General features: G+C 45.1%; 1 protein-coding gene across 5 annotated transcripts in view; it reads left to right on the top strand.

Annotated features, from left to right (window-relative positions):
- The window catches only part of EGFR (epidermal growth factor receptor), a 216,081-nt gene that overhangs the window by 121,840 nt on the left and 72,938 nt on the right, over positions 1 to 21,303 (top strand). Inside the window, exons 1-2 of one of the 5 annotated variants that reach the window (XM_023513921.1) lie at positions 340 to 345; positions 6,141 to 6,147. The exons of the other annotated variants lie outside the window; for them this stretch is intronic. The gene's annotated coding sequence lies outside the window, so the exon portion shown is untranslated. Of the gene's footprint in view, positions 1 to 339; positions 346 to 6,140; positions 6,148 to 21,303 lie in introns of those variants that run through there. 5 annotated transcript variants of the gene reach the window in all.

The raw sequence follows: 21,303 nt of genomic DNA, 5'->3' as shown, positions 1-21,303 counted from the left end.
TTGCTGGATGTCTGTGGCTATTTCATAGTATGATTCTAAGTAAATCTTATACCTCAAAACTCACACTATCTTTTATATAATGAATGTCTCACCCCCCCTTACAAACAAAATAACATTTACAAACTGCTTTACAGTTTGCACTTGCAAGTAATTTAATTTTCTAGCTCATGTCTGGCTCAATACTAAAGCTATTAAAAAATCAACTGAGTAAGGAAACTATTGAGATTCAATCCCACTAGAACTAAAGCCTTGTGACCTCTCTGTTCACATGCAGCTTCTATGAGAGCAGTTATTCAGAGCCAGGGTATACACAGTGCTCTTCACCTCACCGGTGGGCTCTGGGAGGTGCTGACTCTTTCCTCTAATGGGGATGGATGGGGCTTGGCACAGAAGCTTATCGTTTTAAAATACTATGTTTCTTTTCTTAGAAAGATAGATGCTTTCATTTTTTAAAGTACATGGTTTTAATGGTGCATACTTGATTTATGACAAAGAATGATTTTTCTCTATACCATGTTGCATCCTCATAGAATTAAATAGTCTCTTTCTTTGAGTTCACGTGCTGCCCTTTCTGGCAGGAGGACTGCAGACAAGAGGACCCCTGGTGATTTCCAGTAGCACCCTACAAAGCATGTTCTCTGAGGCTCACAGGATGCCACCTCGCTTCGTGGCTCCTGCTCCCCCATGTACACATAGATGGATATGGAGATCTTGTTGTGACCTGTCCCTATCGCTGATGTTCGTTATGAATAGCTCAACTTAGTGTATGGACATTGAGCAACTTGACTGATGACAAAGGAAGTACTTTCTTAGTCTAACAAATAATCCTTCCCTTTTTTCATTCAAAAGTTCCTCACAGTCATAGTAGCAGAGCAGGGAACATATTACAATATGTGCATGCGGGAGTGACCCATCTGCAAAGCTGTCCCCATGTCCTCCTTACAGCAGCTGGGAGATGCTGGTGTGAGAACTGCTACCTGCCTTCCATTCTAGATGGCAGGCTCCATGAGGGCAGGGATGCTCCGAGTCTCTGGCTGGGCATGTACCAGGGAGCAGTGAATACTCAGTGAATGCCAAACTGGTTAGTCCTCTTTGAACATTGTTAGCCCAGGTTAACATGCTTATTTGGACTGGAGGTTGTTCATCAGCTTGCATATTATTATTATGTTTTCCATTGGTTACAGTGCCCACAGACTTAAAAGGCCTAAATATTGCCTGTAAGAAAGAAATGTTGAGGTAAAGAGTCAAAAGGCGTTATGGTTAGGAACTTGGCAGGTGTCATTTTTTGAGGTTACATAACTCTATTTTCTGGTAGAGTGAATTGCCTATTTGCTGCAAGTTAGGACTTTGCTGGACTGGTTCACAGGGCCAAGGGGAAGAGATCACGGGGTTCCTAGTGAGAGGTCATCTGTTTTGAAAGCCGAGAAGATTCCATGAACAAAATCCAAGTGTTACAACACAAGGCGATGTCTCAGACTTCACAGGGTAACAAAATCTCTGCTTTAACATGAAAATAGCAGCTCTTGGCCCTGCTGTCTTTGGAAAGTGCATACCATCCACTCCTCTGAGTGCTTAGATGTTTATAGCTATGAGTAGATTTAGGGGTACAACTGTGATTCCCCCCAAAAAACAAAGTCCTTGCAGCAGACTTCCAGGGAAAGGCCACTGCCTTCTCTCAGTGCCTCTGCATGTTCAAAATCCATCTTGGAGAGAAGAAAGCAGCCAAACCCACATCCGAGGAGGAGGAGCATAGTGGACGTTCCTGCTTTCCAGGCAGGTGTGTCTTGTCATTTCAGTGGTTCTGTGCGCTGTTCTGTTTCTTCAGTGACAGCTCAACCACGAGAAGAATCTCATTTACCTGTTTTCCTTGATGGGAGATGTCCTTCAGCAGCTGGAGCCATGCCTTCTCCTGCCCTGGCATCTCCTCCACCCTCGCCCCGCCACCTGCACAGCTGTTCCCACTCCACCCTGGAACCCCTATTCTGAGAGCACCCTTAGAAATAGACTAGGAATGCAGTACTCTGCAGCAAGAAGCTATGTTTACCGAGCTGTCCTGGGTAACTTCCATTAAATCGAAGTTAATGTAAAAAGAACTTCCTATTACCAGAATGGAAAAGCATTTAAGAGGCGCAATTAAGTCTGCTATAATTAATTCAGCCATTCAGGAAATATGTTTGGCATTTTTGTGTGATGGTGACTTGACTGAGAATGGGACCTTCCTGTTCAGTGCTGGCAGCTCCCCTCTGTCCAGTCTAGACCGTTGGTGTCCACTGTCCCTCTTTAATTCCTATCAGGGGTTGTTTTTTTACTTTGTTCTTTACTTTCCACAAAAGGTTCAGAAGGGGGCTCTGGGCCCGTGCTCTAGGCTCATTGATCATTTCTTCAGGGACAGTGATTGTCTTTTCACCAAGGGGATTCTTTGGGGACTCTGCTCTCCAAGACCTTTGGACGTCACTCCTGAAATCCTCAGCCAGGTCTTTATTGCCTCTGCTGCAGTCGCAGCCCTGCTCCTAGAGCACACTGGCCTGCAGCTGTCCTTGCCCACCCCTCACTCCCTGCCCACTGCTCAGTCCCCTAAATCCCATACACGGGACAGTACAATGTGTCCTTGCAGCCACAGAAGGTGGTGGAGGAGCATCATGGCCAGGCCACTATGGAGCAGTCAGCACCAGTGTGCACCTTCCACCTCCTGTCTTGTCCGTGCGTGTTCTGTCCCCTCTGCTCACCTCCAAGTCACTCCAGACCCTTCGAGCAGTCTTGCCAGTCCATCCTGATTCAGGGTCTCTCTGGCCTTTCTTTTTTTTTTTTTTTTTTTTTTTTTTGAGACAGAGCCTCAAGCTGTCCCCCTGGGCAGAGTGCCGTGGCATTACAGCTCACAGCAACCTCCAGCTCCTGGGCTCAAGCGAGTCTCCTGCCTCCGCCTCCCAAGTAGCTGGGACCACAGGCGCCCGCCACAACGCCCGGCTATTTTTTGGTTGCAGCCGTCATTGTTGTTTGGCGGGTCCGGGCTGGGGATTTGAACCCGCCACCTTAGGTGTACGTGGCTGGTGCCTTAGCCGGTTGAGCTATAGGCGCCGAGCCTCTCTGGCCTTTCTTCATGGAGAAGTGGTAGTTTGAGTTGCTGCTTTTCCTTTTTTCCCAGCATGTCTCACGAATGTTACCATCGCAGCCTCTGTCACCTTGCAGAGAGATGGCTGACTTTGCTGTCTCCTCCATTTGACCAAGTTCCTCGGTGTAAGGCAAGCATACAGCCGAGGACAAGTAAACCGATTGAGCTGTTTTATAGTGGTGAAGGCTTCAGTGCAAAGACTGCAGTCTCAGTTCACATGGTGGGTTATTTCAGAAGTATAACCAAGCTAATATGTGAATTCCTTCCTGTCTATGCCAAGGGCTTGCAGTAGATGGTATTGAGAAGGATCCATCCGGTTCCCTACATTTTGTCAGGGAGTGTCTATAATGTCACGTCAGGGAAAGAAATGCAACATGTGGTTATAGACCCTTCCTGCTGTGACCTAGTGAGTCTCAGGTCACTTCATGAAGTGGCAGTGACACTATGACTCTAAGACACAGTGATCTATGTATCAAACAAGATAATCATTCTCAAAATTTACTTGTAGTAACTGACATAATCATTCCTTTTTCAAACAAATATAAAGAAAACTTAGCCAAAGACACTTCATATCTCTCTGCAGATGGTATGTTCCAGGAAGGAAGCTGTCCTCATCAGCACTTTGCTCTTCACCTGTTTTTGGTGCAGAGTCTGCAGGAAAACGTGCCTCTTTCTGCTGCCGTGCACCTTCTCATGAAGCATCGTCACAGGCCGCTGTGGAGGCCGACATGAGGCTCTGTGTGTGGCTCGTGTGTGTCATGTGCTTTTGCAAAGGGACGTCTGCAGCAACGCCATTTCCCCAGTACAGACGTGCACGTGTGTGCATGTGTATACTGTGGGGGGCACACGTGTGTGTGTGTGTGTACATGTGTGGGGCATGCATATGTGGCCACGTCTTTGTGGGCACAGATGTATATTGCATGGGAGGCACACATGGGGGCATACATGTGTGGGCATGGGCATGCCAGTGTACTGCATGGGGGTCGTGCATGTGTGGGCAAGTATGTGCACATGTGTGGAGGCATGCATGTGTGGGCACACAAGTGTACTACATGGGAGGCATGCATGTGTGGGCAAGTGTGTGTATATTTGTGGGGGCACGCATGTGTGGGCATGTGTGTGGGCACACATGTGTACTGGGGAGCATGCATGTGTAGGCAAGTGTATGTGTGCATGTGTGTATGTTTGTGGGGGCGTACATGTGTAGCCATGTCTGTGTGGGCATGGATGTGTACTGCACGGGAGGCACACAAGTGTGGGCAAGTGTGTGGGGGAGCATACATATGTGGGCATGTGTGTGTAGGCACACCAGTGTACTACATGGGAGGCACCCATGTGTGGGCAAGTGTGTGCACATGTGTGGGGGCATGCATGTGTGGGCAAGTGTGTGTGGGGGCATACATATGTGTGTGTGGGCACACAAGTATACTGCATGGGGGGCAGGCATATATGGGCAAATGTGTGTGTATTTGTGGGAGCACACGTGTGTGGGCACACATGTGTACTGGGGGCACGCATGTGTGGGCAGGTGTGTGTGTGGGGGGGTGTGTGTGTAGAATTCTAAGTACATAAGGAAATAGGGATATCGGCAAGCAAGCTGTGGCTTAAATTACAGGCGCCTGCTTTGCTCTAGATTGGTGGTGGTTTTAAAAATATTCAGACTTGTTGATAGTTTTTCCTTTGACATTCCACACCACTTTAGTCAAATCCAGAAACTTTGTTTCAGCATGTTTTGTTGATATTAATATATTTCAAATCTCAGGGTGGCGCCTGTGGCTTAGTGAGTAGGGTGCCGGTCCCATATACGGAGGGTGGCGGGTTCAAGCCCGGCCCCAGCCAAACTGCAACAAAAAAATAGCAGGGCATTGTGGCAGGCGCCTGTAGTCCCAGCTACTCAGGAGGCTGAGTCAAGAGAATTGCCTGAGACCAGGAGTTGGAGGTTGCTATGAGCTGTGACACCACAGCACTCTACCAAGGGCAATAAAGTCACACTCTGTCTCTAAAAAAATGTATAGATATATTTCAAATCTCTACTAGGTTTTCATGGAGGTGGATTAGCTATGAAATCAACTAAATCATTCCAAATGGAGGCCGAATATGACATAAGCATGGCCACGGCAGGGAGGCTGTCATAGCTCAGCCCTAAATTGTCAGATATTCACAGTTGCAGACGTAAGCTGTAAGATTGTGGTGGAGTTCATGACGTTCTTTGATTATGACCTACACTGGAAAGCTGTAGAGTCTGTAGAGTTGTAGAGCTGTAGAGTTCTGTAGCTGTGGGCCTCAGGGTTTTGTGAAGTCTGCATTTACTATCACATGCAAGTTTAGTGGGTATAAATGACTCCCAGGAACAGATGCTTGGGACGGTGTGCAGGCAGATTCTCTCCAGGAGGACAGCAGTCAGGCCAAAGCCTTCAGATTGCTCTGATTTCATCTACTTCCCAGCGGGGGACCAAACAGGAAGGCTGGCATCCCCCTTCCAGTCTCGGACTGAATTCAGATGTTGGGGACTCTGATGGTGTCTGCTCCGGTGATGAGCTCGAGCATTCCAGTACCTCACCCGGACACACCAGGGGCCACTTGACACCACCCTCTGTACACTTCTGTAACTAAGCCACCCCCAAGTCTGCTGACGCACTTCCTTAGCACCGCTGGAGCATTGGATGTGCCCTCTGTCCTTCCTCTCCCTGGTGTATGGGGCCCGTGGGCATTACCTCAAGTCTGGAGTGGGGTACAGAGTTCCCCATTTCCAACAAACTCCCAGATGTGATGCCACTGTAGCTGGCCTACAGACCACATTCTATGTAGTGAGACCCAGACTCTCGGGAGGCCTTCTGGGCCCTTCTGCACATGACAGCAAGAGATTTTTCTGTTGTTTTGGTTTTGCTTCTTTCTTTAAATTGAGAGAAAGAGATTATTTAATTCTATGAGGATGCAACATGGTATAGAGAAAAATCATTCTTTGTCATAAGTCAAGTATGCACCATGAAAACCATGTACTTTAAAAAATGAAAGCATCTATCTTTCTAAGAAAAGAAGCATAGTATTTTAAAATGATAAGCGTCTGTGCCAAGCCCCATCCATCCCCATTAGAGGAAAGAGTCAGCACCTCCCAGAGCCCACCGGTGAGGTGAAGAGCACTGTGTATACCCTGGCTCTGAATAACTGCTCTCATAGAAGCTGCATGTGAACAGAGAGGTCACAAGGCTTTAGTTCTAGTGGGATTGAATCTCAATAGTTTCCTTACTCAGTTGATTTTTTAATAGCTTTAGTATTGAGCCAGACATGAGCTAGAAAATTAAATTACTTGCAAGTGCAAACTGTAAAGCAGTTTGTAAATGTTATTTTGTTTGTAAGGGGGGGTGAGACATTCATTATATAAAAGATAGTGTGAGTTTTGAGGTATAAGATTTACTTAGAATCATACTATGAAATAGCCACAGACATCCAGCAAAACCCAAACACTCCCACGTAAGCTCAAATCAACATTAAACAATAAAGGGAACAGACCTAGGAGAGGAAAAGTGCAAGTGTGTTCCTAATGTCAAAAACCATTCTCCAGTGGAAATTAATTTATTGCCTAATTGATAAAAGACTCTCTGCCCCAGGCATACCAATCCTTACATCCCAGTGGTGATACGATACTTTTGGTTTTGTATTTCTTTTACAAATGGGGCTAGCATTGGACAAGTGGCTGGGTTCTGCTACCCAGCCTTTGGACCATTCCAAGCATAAAATTACAATTCCAGATAATTCTGTCACAAAGATCTGCATCTCATTAGGAGGGAGAGGAAGCTGGGCGAGGGTCCAGTCTAACATCCCCCACATACCAAACAGCCATGGCTTTCTCAGTTGAAACAAACAACCTAAATGTTTTAGTAACCCTAAAAATTGACATGCTTTTTCCATGAAAGGAAGTGTTACCATATTTTCCAAATGGGAGGCATCTGTATACCTACTCTTTTATCCTCTGGTCCCCGCCCCTTCACTCTGCCACCACACATGACACCTGTGCCTCTTAAACTGAAAGCACAAACTATTATAAAAGTTAATTGAGCTTATAAAGGAATGCTTGTGTAGAAAACTTTCTCAGCTTCAGGGAGGAAAATAAGCTTTGAAAGGCTGTTCAGCAGTACAGAAATCAGCCCAGTGGGGGGCACTCATCTGGCCTTGAGAGCAACCACTGTGGCCACCAGCGCCCACCTTGTGAAGACCTGGCACCGCACCAGAACAAACAGCTTAAGGACGAATTCAGTGGAGACATGAAGTACACACTTAAATTTCTCACTTCTCTGGTTACTGGCCTTAATAACGAGGCAGTCAGCTTATAAAGAAAAATAAAAGGAACTTTAGATTACAGATTACAGGCACGTTAAAGTATGTCCATTTCACCAGGCCTCAGCCTCTCAGTCACTTCACAGGTCGCTGGAAACCACCTCGAGCGGCAGGCATTGTAGGGACATGCAGAGCCCCAGGTTGCCAGTGATGACTTTATCTCCATCAACATGTTCTGTCAGACTGAGAAGAGAAGCCAGGGTTGGCACCAGAACAAATAAAAAGTTTTCCCATCTCCTGGAGCAAATTGTTGAGCCTGGATTTTCTGCTTAGATGTGTCTTGGGGTAAGCAGCTCTCAGTCCCGCAGTTCTCTGGACTCCACGCCTTGGCCAGAGCCCCATATCCCACCCCCCTCACTTGGTCACCAGGAGTCCCCAAGATTCCCCATCACGAGCAGCTGCAAGTTTTCTTACCCTACAGAACTGCTTATGAAGGCTTTGTCACTCTGCTTATTGGAACCTGCATTTTGGAAAATACTTCTGACGGTCAAAAGCAGCTCAAGTGTCTCCTGGAAACAGTCTGCAACTGTCCCTAACAGGAAAAAAATTCAAATAATTTTTACTAAGAGATAAGAAAATCCACTGAGATATTCTTTGGCCTAGAATTGCTGCCGTGGGGAGGCTTCACTCAGTCACTGCAGTTAAATGGAAAGGCTGTGTAAGAAGGTTTAACAAAGAAGAAAACTACAAAAAGCTTTCCATAAGCAAAATGAAAACAAAAGAGAAAAGTTGAAGGTAGGAATTTTTTAAAGAAGATGAAATATGCTTTGTGACTCACCTGTGTGCCTTTTTTGTACATATTCTTTTTCATAATAATGAAGCAGAGGTTGGCAGTGATGTGTTACTCTAACAGACACCCATGTTTTTGGAAAACATTGCTCTGGTTAAATTTCAAATATGTTCAATCAGAAAATGAGTTTTCAACAACAGAATTCTGTATCTGCCTTCAATTGCAAATCTAACTCTATTAAGCTAGCAGGGTGTGCCAGGAAACTAAGACCCAGGAGAGACTAAATAAGGAAAAATACTTCCTCCTCCAAGCTTGTGAGGAATTAACCATGAGCTCTGCAACTAACAGATGATGCAGATGCTCACCTGCCATCTTCATTATTAAACTTTCCAAAAGGGGAGTGGACTCTTTCGACTTGAAAATTTCTGTACAAGGTTAATGCAGATATTCCAGCAATTCAGCTATCGTTCTTCTTTTGTTGCTTACTGAATTTCTCAACATAATAAATTAAAGGAAACTAAGCATTTAGTATTGTTCTCAGAGGACACATCATCTCTTTAAAGAGACAGAATGTGCCGTGAACCACAGAACACTTTCACCCCTCATGCACGAGTGGCAAGGATGAGACCTACAGGGGTTGTCTCTGCTGAAGACATCCTTATGCAGGGGCCACCCACACAGAACCCCCAGAGGGGCACAGAGGACCAAGTGCAGAGACGCTCAGGGTGAGCAAAGTAGTGTCATTCCCTGGAAATATCTTTGGGGCCATAAGGTAAACAGGAATAAGCTATGTCTATGTGAAGCCAGAGATAAGTATGAGGTGACTTGTTTCAGGTCAAAGATAGGAATGTTACATACTCGTAGCAAGATTCCAGCTCCTGGTCCCTTAAGTGATCTAGCCCAAGTCAAAGTGTGAGGAAGGCAGGACCCTGGTGCAGCTGGGGGTAGAGGCTGCTACTCGACTCCCCGACTCCGGTGTGACTCTACTCTCAGCACACATCTTGGTCTGAGGACCTTGTGTCTTCCTTCCTTTCTGAGCCCTAAGAAAATGCTCTCTGAGTTTTGCCTTGAGGGAAAATGAATCCCTTCAACGAAGTGGTCTTCTCCAAAGCACAGGATAAAGGGGTCCCACCTATTTACTCTGATCTTCTCAGAGGCCCTCCTCTACCCCTGGGCCCATCTAGCCCTGTTTTTGCAAATAAAATTGTAGGCCAGGCACAGTGGCCTTACACCTGTAATCCCAGCACTCTGGAAGGCTGAGGCAGGTGGATTGTCAGAACTCAGGAGTTCAAGAGCAGCCTGAGCAAGAGTGAGACCTTGTCTCGACTAAAAATAGAAAAACTAGCCAGGTGTTGTGGCAGGTGCCTATAATCCCAGGTACCCAGGAGGCTGAGGCAAGAGGATCACTTGAGCCCAAGACTTTGAAGTTGCTGTGAGCTAGGCTGACACCATGAGACTCTACCCAGGGTGACAGAGTAAGACCCTGTCTCAAAAAAAGCTAACTAAATAAAGCGAATCAAATAGTGCGGAGTGCAGCCACATACATTCGCTGCTTGTTATCCAGGCTGTTGTCACACTACACTGGTGGATTTGACCACAAGATCTGCACACCTGAAAATATCTGCTCTCTGGCTCTGCCAGAGAAGCTTGACGACGGCTGCCCTGTACAGGGATGCAGGCTCCCTGCTTTCTAGACTCAGCCCCTGGTGGCAAAAAGCTGGCCTGGCCTGCATTGCCACTGTCTCCTTTGGTCAGACAGGGCCAGTTCTGATGCTGCTGCTTCTCACCCATGGCTCTGCTCATGGGGGCAGGTTTTCCCAGTTATAGAAATGGTAGTACGTAGTACGTAGAATTTCCTGAGCCAAAATTAAGGTTCTTCTGAGGCAGAAACCTAACTTGGGCTTCTCTTGAGTTACCTCAGTAGTTGCTGGTAATTTCTGAGTCGGTTTTTCCTAAGGCTTTGTGTTACAGCTGCCTCTCGGGGAGGGAAGGCTAGGGCTGCCCCACCCGGCAAGAGATGTCCTGATCCTGGTGCTCCACGTGCCGCCACGTCTCTTTCCACAGGAAAATGGAACTTGAAAGGAATGTTTAAATGAAGTAGGAATAAGTGAAAAAATTGTTCATTCATTAAGTAAAAACGTGTGCTGCTGTGCACAAATCCAGCTTACAAGAGCTCCACCAAGGGCCAGGCGAGGCCCTTTTCAAATGAAAAGCAAGTGGGAGTTCTTTGTAGGGACTTGTTCCATAAGGCACACAGAGGTGTGGCTTCCTCAGCCTAGAGTTCACAGCAGAGTTCTCAGGCCAGCTGGGCCCAGATGCCTCCCTCTGAGCTGGCCCTTAGCTGTGTGTCAGCATCTAAGGCTCCACCCCTGCGGAGACTTCAGGGCACCTGCAGGTGGGGTAGGGACGGCTTCTGCTGGGACACCGTGCAGGCTTCACTGCATTCTAGTCCTGGTAGCAGTCACCAGCTATCTGGTACCTCACTTAGTCCTCCCAGGAGCCACAGGTACATTAGTCCAAAGAAAAAGGGGCTGCAATTCACTGAGACTTGCCTCAGTCACTGCTGGTCGCCCTGTCGTCAGACAGCTCAGAAGTTAGCTTTCCACTTTCTTTTCTTTTTTTTAACTTTTCAAACACTTCATGACGTAAACGTGAAGGGCTGCCTCAGTAGTTCTGCTGATGACTCACCCTGTTTCTGTGACTTGAACAAAAAGCAAGCATAGACTCTGCTCCTTGTTGAAATCAAGCCAGAAATTGGGGGGGAGGTTATTTTTCTTCCTTTCGCTGCTTCTAGTTGGTTCCCGGCAGTGAAGAGGATGAAATGATGACCACATAGAGAACTTCCCCAGCCTGAAGCATACAGTGCAGGCTCGGACTTGAGAGGCAGCATGAAAATCCTGGCAGGGCGGCTAGGTCACCTCCATGCTCCCCACCCAGCCCATCCCCAAGTCACTGGGCTTCCTCTGCCTCCCAGCATCTGCCATCATTGTCCTGTTCCTGTAGGATCAGGACATCTGCCCAGCATCTGCCTTCATTGTCCTGTTCCTGTCCAGTTCCATGTCTTATCAGCAGGGAACCTGAAGAAAGTGTTCACGGCCCCCTAAGGGCCTCCTGCTGGCCCGTGCACCATCCTCCAGGCTTTCCTGGGGGTCTGCAATCTGCCTGGTGCAGCCTTGTAGCCAGTGACTGTCAGGGAAGAGTGGAGCAGCTGGACCTGGCTTTGCTGTGGCCATGTGCTGCTAACATCCAGGGAAAGGTGCAGGCAGCATCTTTGTTCTCAGAAAAAAGGTGCCTTGGTGGTTCTTCTTTTGTTTAGATTTTTGGTTGTCATTTGCTTTTGCCTTCTTTTGGGGGGGCTGGGGAAGTTACATATGTGTTGTTTTCTAATGCTCATGGGTAAACCCATATAAATGTGAGTAATATGGGTTACAAATAGAAGAAAACTTTTAAAGAATATTTAGACCACCTTGGGACAGGAAAGGACACACATTGCTGCAGAGAACCCAGTCTCTCCGCAGAAAACCTTATAGAAAAGGAATTTCCTATCCTACTTTGGAACAGAAATCTTTTACTTCCTTGCAAATCACAAATATTTTTCAAAATTTTTGCTTATAAGAAAAACAAATGAAGATCTGATACTTAAAGAGAACTATAAACAAGCCAGAAGAGATAACTTGTATCCCCAAATCAGAATTTGGGCAGTGATCCAGAGAAGAGAAATATATGGACAAAAAGAAGAAACAAAAGAACCTTTATTTTTATAGTGAGGTAAACTGTGGAACTATTATGTATGGTGAAATCACTAAGCCCAGCATTTATAGGCAACTCACTTTTTTAATCTGAGTGTGAAGTATTATGTTTTCATTTGCTTGGTAATAACGAGTTTGGCTGTTTGCTTCCCAGATCACGGGAGCCGGCTGGCTTCTCCTTCTGACTGGTGTTCATTTAAGACACCTCCATGTCCTATGGCTTTGGAATGTCCTTTGGCTCTTCTATTTGCAGAACTCTCTCCCCTGGAGGCCTAACACATCCCTTAAGGGCACTGAATACTTCTGATTCATCTCTGGCTACTGTCTTGGTAGTATTTTAGTAAACAAGTTTTATCTAAATGAATGAACAACAGAACAAGCAGCCTCAGAAGGCCTGGGTGCATTCACAGAGCAGGGTGAAAGGAATCCAACTGCTTGGCTATGGTCTGGCGTCCATAGCTATTCACCCACCTTCCCACACCCACATGTGGACAGCTTGACCCACAAGTCCCAGCTCCTGTGGGGAATGGTAGGCAGCCTTTGTCATAGGGAGTGAGTTATGGGGTGGGAGTGTGTTAGAGAGTAGGCGTGTGAGCCAGGGACTATGTCCAGCCTCGCTTTACCCACACAGACCCCTGTTGCAAGCACTGTGGGCCATGAGCACCTGGGGCCCTGGTAGGTAGCGCTGAGTTGTCACCTGAGAAGCTGTTAGGGAGAACAAGTTGCCAGACAAGCATGCCAAGGTCCGTAGACGTTGGAGCTCACACCTGCTGCCCCCCATGGTGGCCTTCTATGCTTCCCCACTGTTCCTCTCACTGGTTCTCCACTTGACAAAGGAGGACATTAAGTCAGAGGGAAAGTGGCCCACAAAGGGCAGGCTTGCCTTTGAACAGAGAGCTGAACTTCCTATAGACAACTGGTCGGGTTCTAAAACCCTGTTTCCAAACACTAGGCTTTCACGGCTCCCCTCTTTTGAACTTGTATATTTCCCACTGCCTTCTGCCAGGCCTCTCTGCGCTCCCCATGTGATTGCTCTTATGCCCTCCCCTAGCGTGCCTGCAGCTCTACAGGTGACCATACCCAGTGGGCACGGCAGGGCCTGTTCTGCCACCATACCCACAGGCCACTGTGCATTGCCCTCCCTGTTGGGTCTGAAGTGCTGGTCCCCGGAGGGCAGCAAAGGGCTAAACCAACAAGTGAGACTCAGCCCAGTGTGTGCAGAGGCTTTAGGAGGGCAGTGTTGCCACTAGAGCGGTGTGCCTGGACCAGCAGAGGCTAGCTAGGGGATAGGAGAAGAAGCTCAGCCAGACTGGGATCCTGCCCTGGTATCTCCAGGAGAGAAACCAGGCACTCCACATTCACTGTTGTTTATATTTTCACAGTGAGAAATTTTAAACCAAATCTAGTGTTTGTCCTTTCTTCAGTGAGCCCTGCTCAGTACCCATTATCAAAGAACATCCCACTCTCATGCAGATCTGCTTCTATATAAATAATCTGTTTTCCTCTATGAATTTTCCTCTGTGAATTTTTGTTCACCTCATACCCATGTGTTGAAAACATAAAAGATCTGAGAAACTGGCCAATGCACAGTGTATTGCCAGGCACATAGTAGGTATTTGGAAGAGACTTCTTGGATTGAATAAATGTCAGATGAATGCTTTCTGAAATCTTTTTTATACCAATTCTGATTTGTATAGTCTAGTAACAGGTTAAATTTATTTCTGATTTGCTAGCTGTTCAACTATCCATAAAAAATGGAATGGATTGCTCTGTGATTTAAGATTATTGATTTAAAATACAAGTGGGGGTTAAAATAGTTTGCTGGTATCATTGAAAAAATGTGGGCAGAAATATGTAACAGTAGTTACTGCCGAGGTAGGGCTGCTGTAGAATCCATAATTTCTATTTAGAGATTTGTGATTTATGAAGCTCTTCCATGGCCATGATCTCTGCCACTCACAACTTTTGTGGAAGTTGTAGAGCTGATTCCACTTCAACGAGACTCCCCTGGGAGTCTGAGAGTTGAGGCCATCCCATAAAGACACCATCACAGGCTCGGCGCCTATAGCTCAACCGGCTAAGGCGCCAGCCACGTACACCTAAGGTGGCGGGTTCAAATCCCCAGCCCGGACCTGCCAAACAACGATGGCTGCAACCAAAAAAATGCCGGGCGTTGTGGCGGGCATCTGTGGTCCCAGCTACTTGGGAGGCGGAGGCAGGAGACTCGCTTGAGCCCAGGAGTTGGAGGTTGCTGTGAGCTGTAATGCCATGGCACTCTACCCCGGGGGACAGCTTGACTCTGTCTCAAAAAAAAAAAAAGACACCATCACAGTCTTCATGCTGAAGGGCACTGGACTGTGTCACATGCTCCACAGCATGGCCTCCCTGTCACTCAGCAGTGTTACTGCACCCTGAGCAAGCGGGCCCAGCTTACGAAGGTGCTGTCTCACACATCACAAGCTCAGCTTGGGCTTATTTTGATAGCTAGCAGGAGAATTCCAGGGATGAAAGTCAACCAAGTTTGGAGTTCTATTCCCCAACTCAAAATAAGAGATGTTACTTTAAAGCAGCGGTTCTCAACCTGTGGGTTGTGACCCCTTTGGGGGTCTAATGACCCTTTCACAGGGGTTGCCTAAGACCATTCGAAAACACTTTTTTTGGAAAAACACATATTTTTGTACACATGAAGTAGCAACAAAAATAATTTTATGGTTGGGGTCTCACCACAACATGAGGAACTATATTAAAGGGTCATGGCATTAGGAAAGTTGAGAACCACTGCTTCTGCTTGTTAACTTAATTAGAGTTACCTGAGTCTGCCACTGTGCCAGGCATGCCAGGCTTCACATGTCTAGTCTAGTAGGCACATTGTAACTCACATGGAAATTGTCAGGAACTCAGAAGGACTTTTTAAGTATTACATGTGTGTTTCCAAGTGGCAGTGCAGACTCAAATTCAATTTGACAAGCATCTTTAGGCGCCTTCCAACTAAGACCTGTTCACTAGTTGTGAAATAAAATACATTAAAATAAGGAACTACTGAGAAAAACAAAGTTTTATAAAATGAAGAAAAATGTCCTTCAAAATTGAGGACATTTGAGATAATGTCCTCTCAATGAGAGGGGTAATGAGACTCTACCCATTCCACAAAACCTGTGATTAAACCCACAATGAAAACTTAAATGCTGCTGTCTTATTTACTTTTGTTTTCTGGTTATCTCATTATGACTCACAACTACAGGTTTTTTTAGTTCCTCCTGTTACAAACTATTGTGTGTGTTAAATAAGTTTCATAGACTAGTCTGGTACTGTAATCACAGTTTATGGTATTGTTTTTATGGGATAAATTTATGGGCTTGAATAGTTGTACACAATCATTTCCCCATTTAAAAATATGGTTTATTAAGATATTCATCGTTGGCCTTGTTAAATGTAGATTTTTATAAATTTTCTCCATGGTGATTTTTTATTGTAAGGTAAAACACAGTTACTATGCAAAAATTTGAAAAATGTAAAAACTATTAAGTAGAAATAACAAAAACACACAGAAATCACCTGTTAAGAAAAGACTGTCCCTGTCACAGTTCTGTGCCTTTTAGTGTAGTTGAGATATATATGCATATATATTTTGAAATTTTAGCAAGGCAAAGTAAGTTGTAAACCCTGGTACGATGAGACCTCTGGCAAACACAATATCCTCGTCTATATATTTTAAACCTATTACATAAATACCATTTTACTAGAGGTCTCCGTAAACTTTCCAGCATGAACATGGAAAAGAATCCTCCTTTGGCTTTTAAAGCTTAATTAAATATGTGCCTCAGTTAAGAAGATTTTATAATGACCAAACAGAAACTGGAGGCTGTCATCTTCCCACACACCCAGCTTCTATCTTCTCCTTTATCACACACACACACACAGACAAAAGAGACAAAGACAGTGGTCAGGCCTTTCCAGCTCCAGTCATCTTCACACACAGCTGAGGTATGTGCCCCTCAAGGTAGTCAGTCTGAGGAGAGACACGTGTACAGACCATCTTCACCATACCACAGTTCTACTTAGGAGTTTCCGATTTTACCATGGTACAAAACTATTCAGTGGAAACCTCATCTCAGATTTTGAATTCCTTTCTTCTCCTGGGTTAGTGACACACTGTGCAGTGCTGTCTTAAGATGCTGGGCTGTGGGAAATGAGCTGTGTCTGCCACTGGCCAGGTCAGGAGCGTGCATACTGACACTCCAGTGTCCTGTGTTGTCCTCATTTTTTGGATCTTATGTTTTGTGTTTTATATCTGATCATGTCCACAATATTTTTAACTTAGGGTGGATTTAGCAGCACATAGCCCCACCCTAAGTCTAGAAACATCTCTATATATGGGGGGAGAGATGGATAAAACATACACAAATAATTTTGTGATTATTATTATAATAAGTGATCACTTCTGGGAAGGTGAAGCAGGATAATGTCACAGGTAAATGTGGGCACCTAAGCTAATGTAGTTGTAGAACAGGCTTTTTGGTAGGTGGGGTGGCCATCAAGGCGGAACCTTGGCTGCACAGAGGAAACAAAGATGCAAAGGCTGTGGTAGGGCTGCGAGAATGTGTGGCCCAGACAGAACAGCCCTGGGGTGTCAGGAGCTGGGCCAGTGAGAGAAAAGCAGAGTCAAGTCGCTGTACCAGCAAGCCGGAGAAGACAACTGAGGGGCCTGACAGACCACAGGGAGAAGGTTGTGCAGATAGATCCCAGTTAACTGGGAAGCTTCTGGTTCAAACCAGGCAGCAATAGGTGTGATTTCTACTCTGCAGAAAATGGGGGAGGAAAGAAGCAGACTCAAGTTAGGAGGCCAAAGGGAGAAATTTGTAAGAGCCCAGCTACTTTGGCAGACATTAATATGCAGTTGAGAAAACAACAAATTAAAACAATTATAAATGCACTTAGACAATTTCAAAAGTGTTGAAGTGGATTTGGGCAAATGTGGAGAAATCATTTTAATGTGTGTTTATCAGTGTTGCAGATTTGCCTAGGCTTGAGACCGAGGAAGGCTGCAAAGCCTGCTCCATAACACCAGGGTATTTCAAGATTGAAAAAAGGCAGATTATTTCTATTCTAAGTTAAGATAAAGGGAAGGTTTCTTTAACATTGACCAGACCATGGGTCAGCCCTACCTATCTAAAGATCATACACAGATTAAAAGGTATAAACCATAGCACCCAGAAAGGAGAGGTTCAGGCCAGGTTTATTAAAAAGGGGGAAAGCGGGTTGACCTGCCTGGGCAGTGCGAAGATGGCATCTGCTCCTGGGGGCAGTTGGAGACCCCTTTTATATGGGGCTGTAGGGTGTGGGCACATCCTACAGGTTGCCTGTCAGGTTAGGATCTTTTGGCATGAACTTCTGGGGGGGGGGGGGCTAGCCAGATCCTTTGTGTCTTTGTCTTAGGAGGAGAGGAGGAGGAGGAGGAGGGAGAAAGGGTTTGTGTGTGTCTGCGTAAGGCCCCCACAGATAACTCCGTATGTACCCTTTCCTGAACCTGTCACTGGAAGCTAAGTCTAACACAACGGGGCAGCGAGGATGAATCTCAGAACACTGCTGTGAAACAAACCTGACACAAGGGTGGCGGTGGGGCTCATGGATCTGAAGTTCCAAAGCAGGCAAAACTATCCTACTATCCTACATCAACAAAGGCCACAGCAGCTACTGCTCTGGCGCGGAGGGGCCTGTGGGCGAGATCATAGCTCTTGTAGTAGTGGGAGCGTAGGTTATGCAGGTGAGCGCGGCTCTCGAAACTCATCAAATACTCACTTAAAATAATCTTTTCCCAGTTGTGGATGTTTCGTGCAAAATGACAATGACAACGACTATAAATTACTATTGAACTGTAGTCAGTGACATTCCAAGGTGAAGTACATTGATATTTCTACTTTAGTTTAAAACAATCCCCCAAATCAGAGGGGCAGATGGTAGGTACATGATGAAGTGAGGGTAGTAACTGCTAACATGAGGGTGTGCATGGTGTGAGCCATTTGGCTTCTGTGTGTTTATAACTTCTCATGAACTTTGAGGACAGAGGAATGGTCCTTTGAGGCTCGAGCCACAGGGCCTGCTGGTCCCTTGGTGCAGTAAAGTTGGTCTTCAGATTAAGAAGAGGCAGAGCCAACCACTCATTTTGTATGGAGCTTGACACAAGCACTTTTAATTATGTGCCTTTCAAATGTATGCACTGGAATCAGTATTACATGTCTCTTTGAATAAATTGCTTAAATACCTAATCCTAAATGCATTTTTAAATGAAATTCTCAATGTACAAGTGTGTTCACTTTTCTTTATTTTCTGATTCGATAAATATTTTACAGATAATGTAATGTGTTCAATGTCTAACATCAGAGTAGGCCCATGTGCACATCCAGACATCCCAGGCAGATAGTGACTGAGCTCCCCTAGTACCTTCAGCTGCATGTCATGTGATGTTCCTCTCACATTCTCTATAGTTACATTTGATAAAAGAAAGTCAAAATTACATATTCACTTAGTCTTCAAAACAATCCTGGGAGGCTGCCTTAGTTCATTGAATGTTGCTGTAACAGAATACCACAGACTGGGTAACTTATAAAGAAAATAAATTTATTTGGCTTAAGGTTCTGGAGACTGGGAAATCCGAGGCAAGGCAATGACCCACTCAGTAGGACAGTGCTCTCATAACCAACCAGCTCTCAACACTGCTGCACTGGGGACTTTGGGGGACACATTCAGACCACATCTGATGTCAATATTATTGTTACCATCTTCATACTTGAGAAAAGCATGTCACAGAGAGCTTAGAAGAGTAGTTCAAGGTCACACAATGAGGAAGCTATTAAACAAAGACTTTCTCTTGGATTGATTAAAGAGCTATTTCCACAAAGATGGAACCAAGACTAAACTTGGTTTTAATCAAGAAACCTAGGCCAAGTTGTTCTGAAACTCATACTGATTTCACTTAATATGCTGCTGTCTCCTTTTGCAGAACTTCTGTAAGGGACTTCAATAGAGTGGTCAACAGATAAAGTGGTCCACATAAGGAACTAGGCCCACTGTACTAATGGGTATATGTGATGCATGGGTAGTCTATGAAGATTTGGTCAACCTGAGGATGTGGTCAGCTATGGATGCTCTATTATATATGAAAAGAGAAAGCCTCAGAAGAAACAGCCTTGTAATGATTTCATTTCATACTTTAGTAATTAACCCTGGGCTAGTTGAGATGGAATGGTCATGATAGGTTTTCAACAAATAAATACTTTTGGTACTTTTGACTTTTTGAATAAATGAATGAAATGGCTGCAGCCATTTAAAAATACTGCTTCCACTTACAAACTAACCTTAAGTGGTATGCTTCCCTTTATTTTACTGATAAAAGTTATGTATTCATTGATTTAAAAATAAAAATTGTTTGGTTCAGCTAAGAGAAGCTTATAAGCTGATTAATATCTATGATCATTTAAAGTCAAAGTAACTATCTTCATTTTCATTCTTCTGTACACTGAAGAAACTTCTGCTGGGAGGCCGAGGCAGGTGGATTGCTGGAGCTCACAGGTTCCAGACTAGCCTGAGCCAGAGAGAGACCCCGTCTCTACTTACATATATATGTACAAAAAAACGGAGGCAAGAGGACTGCTTGAGCCAAGAGTTGAAGGTTGCTATGAGCTATGATGTTGCTAGGGCACTCTACCCAGGGTGACAGCTTGAGACTCTGTCTCAAAAAAAAAAAAAAACGAAAGAAAGAAACTTTTGAAATCTGCTGCAGGCAGTGTCCTAGTTGACCTTGCTCACCTGCTGGCAGGAAAAGCCCCGGCAGTTAGAACGAGAATCAGGTGCTGTTGTCTGTCAGCCATGGAAGTAGCTTTTGTTCTGAGGCATGCCATCTGAAAGGTCTTGTGGTAGTGTCAGAACCCTGCACCTGTACAGTGGTGACATCTTTCAGGACCTTGGAATTGGGAGATGAGTCTGGCTCTCCCCACATGCGTAGCAGACAGTAATACAACTGTTCCAACTTGAGATTGCATTCAAAGCAACTGATGCTCTCTGTGAAAGCAGCCTGAAGACATTGGGCACATCCAGAGTTATGGTTGGAAAACAGAATAATTCTGCCCCTGGAAATAGGAGATAAGGAGTCCATGGTGTGGACTTTCATAGTTCCCATGTGAAAGTTCTTGCTACCACTGAATTTGAGGAAGAACACAGAAGGGAAGAAGAGGGAAATCCCCATGGAGTTAAAGAGGATGTGGCGATTGCTTCATATTTAATGTTTGTATAAATGCTCTGGGTGGATTCTGTTTTGTCTGAACACGTGCTCCGTTGCAGGGGGCAGTCAGAGGATGTGCTAGAATAGCTCCCATGGGGAGGGAACAAAGCAGCCTGTACAGAAGTGCACATTAAAGAGTTCTGAGCAAGTGGCGGAGTGTTGAGGTTGGCCTGGCTTTGTGCTCTGCCACCTGGTTACTGTGATTGCTCAGTGCCTTTGCAGATAAGGAAGAATCTGGCCAGGTCTGAATCCAATGCCCAAAGCCAGGGGCCATATTTCTTCACTCTTATGTTAATTTCAGCACAGATTATAGTTCCTTCACCGGCTCCATGCCTCAGAAGCTCCAGACTCTTTGTTCTGCTGGGCTTGCCTTAACACGCCGTTCAAAGAGCACCCTGTCTAAGGACCACTTGGTTGTCATCCTCTCTTTTGCTTTTAAATATAGCCCACTAAGGGCATTTCTGTAGTCTAACTTTGTCCCCTAACTTAAAATGTTTCTTTGGATTAAGTGTGACACTTTGAAACATTAGGGCATGCATGGTTGTGTGCTGGCAGGTGATGTAAAGCAGTTGTACAGTCTACACCTGACAGAGGGACGTGTTGGTCTCTTACTAGCTGAGTATTGTTTTAAGTGTTATATTTTCATTTCTATTGTATTCTAAATAATTAGACCTTTGATTTGTTCTTTGATGCATAAATTTAGAATATTTTTAATCGCCAGTCAGTTAGGTTTTTAGTTAACATTCTTGTCACTGATTTTAGGTGTACAATGTTGTGGTCAAAAACTATTGCTGGGGTGGCGCCTGTGGCTCAGAGGGGTAGGGCACCAGCCCCATATGCCAGAGGTAGAGGGTTCAAACCCAGCCCCAGCCAAAAAATCAAACAAACAAACAAACAAACAAAAAAACTATTGCCCAGTAGATGTTATGTTTGTAAACATTCTTTGCACACACAATAATGCGACATACTATATTTTTGCAAAGTAAAAAGTTAATTATATAGTTGTTAACACAACCTTGTAATTAAATTACTTAAATGCCTTACAATACTTATTTTTGCCTTAGAGCTTTTATAGACTTATCCTATTTTTTTTTTTTTTTTT

This window comes from Otolemur garnettii, unplaced genomic scaffold (genome assembly GCF_000181295.1).
Source record: "Otolemur garnettii isolate 467f Iridium unplaced genomic scaffold, OtoGar3 scaffold00045, whole genome shotgun sequence".
In the NCBI taxonomy this organism is placed as follows: domain Eukaryota; kingdom Metazoa; phylum Chordata; class Mammalia; order Primates; family Galagidae; genus Otolemur; species Otolemur garnettii.
This window is presented reverse-complemented; position numbering and strand designations above follow the sequence as displayed.